Here is a 2,594-nt window from a genome sequence, read left to right as displayed (position 1 = left end):
CTGTTGCCTCCACAAGCCGACCTTGGATAAATGCATGACAAAGGATGGAACCTACTGTTGATCCAGGAATGTTAGCTAATTATTGACTTATATTATATCTCCTTTTATGTCTAAAGATCTTGAATAAATTGTTGTAGCTCAACTTTGTGATAATTTAAACAGAAATGATCTGTTTGATGAGTTTCTGTCAGGATTCAGAGCATATCAAAGTACAGAAATGGCACTGGTTACCCATGATCTCCTCTTGGCCTCTGAGAGTGGACTTGTGTCTGTACTTGTCCTGTTAGATTTCAGTGCTGCATTTGATACAATAGATCACTGCGAAGAATCTTCCTCACACACCAGAGTAAGACATGGGGTTCCACCGGGTTCTGTGCTGGGACCGATTCTTTTAACTTTATACATGCTTCCATTAGGTAATATTATTAGACAATATGGCATTAATTTCCATTGCTATGCTGATGATATTCAGCTATACTTACCTATGAAACCCGTCTAAATCAATTAGTTGGTTAAACTACAAGCATGCCTCAAAGACATAAAGACCGGGATGACTCAGAATGTTTTACTTTTAAATTCAGACAAAACTGAAGTTATTGTCTTTGGACCTGAGCTCTTCAGGGAGAAACTCTAGCTATATAGTTACTCTAGACGGCATTTCCTTGACTTCTTGTAAGCTACTACAGTGAGGAACCTTGGAGTTATTTTCAGATCTTCCCTTTGACTCACATATAAAACAGATTTCTTGGACTGCCTTCTTTCACCTTTGTAATATTGCCAAAATTAGGAACATCCTGTCTTAGAGTGATGCAGAAAAACGAGTGCATGCATTCGATTAAGATTAGACTACTGTAATTCTTTACTGTTGGGCAGTCCCAAAAATGCTCTGAAAAGCATCCAGCTTTATCCAAAATGCTGCAGCCAGAGTTCTGATGAGAACTAGGAGAGATCATATTTCTCCAGTTTTAGCTCCTCTTCATTGGCTCCTTGTTAAATCCAGAATAGAACATATAAAGCTCTTAATGACCAAACTCAATCTAATCTGAAAGACCTCATAGTTCAGCATTTTCCCATCAGAGCACTGCTCTCACACTACAGGCTTACTTGTGTTTCATAAAATTTATAAATAAATGGGAGGGAGAGTCTTTAGTTTTCAGGGCCATCTCTTTTGAAACTAGCTGCCAATATAGCTTCAGGAGGCAGACATCTTCTCCTTTAAGATCAGGCTTAAAACTTTCCTTTTATAGCCTATAGGCCTAGACCGCTAAAGGACGTCACATGATTCCCAGAGTACCTTTCCACACTCTGCCCCCTCTACTTTCCATGTACATTATTTTTGTCAATGTGTTCCTTCTCTCAGCAGGTACCCCAGACCTAGTGTTATGGTGCTTATTGACACTCTTTCCTGTCCTCTTAACCCAAAACCAATTTAGGCAGATGGCCCTCCTGCCTGAGCCTGATTCTGCTGGAGGCTTTCTGCTTTCCACTTCCGTTTTTTTCTTCTTAGCATTGTCAAATTTCAACTTCCATTTGTGGATAGTGTTAAGTTGTTCATACTGGCATTTGTTTGTCATTAAGTGTTTTTTGGTTATTTTCTGCAGAATCTCAAGACTTTTTAAATCGGCACTGCTCGAGAGCTACAAGTCCAACCCAGTTTTTTGGACTGGTCTATTAGTATGACATTAGTCTCAGAATCTTTTAGTATTTCATAGATTAAATTCCTAAATTCTTACTTTTGATGGTCTTTTTCACAAGAAATCAAGAAACTGCGTTAGAGCCAGTTAAGTTTAGAAGTTATAAAATCTTTTCCCACGTTCTTTTTAAGAACTGACCATGTCTCCCAGTCCTTTTTTGACCCATTTTCAACTTCTTCAACTTTTGCTGCCAGCATCAAATCAAGCCGAGTACATCATTTCCAAATGATAATTCAATGACGTACTTTTAAACAGTCATATACTACTGAGAACTTTTAAATCCTTGTGATCGTTTCATGTATATTTCTCAAAGAATGCTCGCTTTTTGGTGTCAGAATAGCAGTCCACACTGCTTGGTATTAAAGTCTATTTCAATATCTTATTTTGCCATTAGCCCTGGCAATCTAGATACCCTCATAAATAAAAAGTATAGACTCATATCATATTGTCATAAGGCTAAACTGGTCTGAATTCTGTTAGGATGAGTAATTGTATATAGAAGTTAACAAAATGATGTATGGATTTCACCGTTTTTTATGTTTAAATGTAAACGCTACACTTGACTCAGAGTGTAGAAAACAACAATGTATTTTTGCACTATTATTCAGACCTTAAATTCATATCAAAATAGCACAAGGTGACATTGGTCCCATACAAGTATTGAGAGAACATATCAGTGAGAAGGTACTCCAATATCTTCCCTTTTTAAACAAACATAAAATGGAAGAATTTGGTTTTGCATGTTGTGCACAACAGTTAAGTCAGTTCTTAGAGAACTACAACGATGGCCTCTGATTAGGTTGGTCGGAAAGCTTGCGAAAGCCAACTCAAAACATTAAAATAATGGTTGAAGATATCTTTTGGAAAGTCACAGGTGGGGTCAAGCAGACAGACACACAG

Source organism: Leuresthes tenuis, unplaced genomic scaffold (assembly GCF_036924035.1).
Source record: "Leuresthes tenuis unplaced genomic scaffold, fLeuTen1.0.hap1 SCAF_24, whole genome shotgun sequence".
Taxonomy (NCBI): Eukaryota; Metazoa; Chordata; class Actinopteri; order Atheriniformes; family Atherinopsidae; genus Leuresthes; species Leuresthes tenuis.
Note: the sequence above shows the minus strand (reverse complement) of the source record.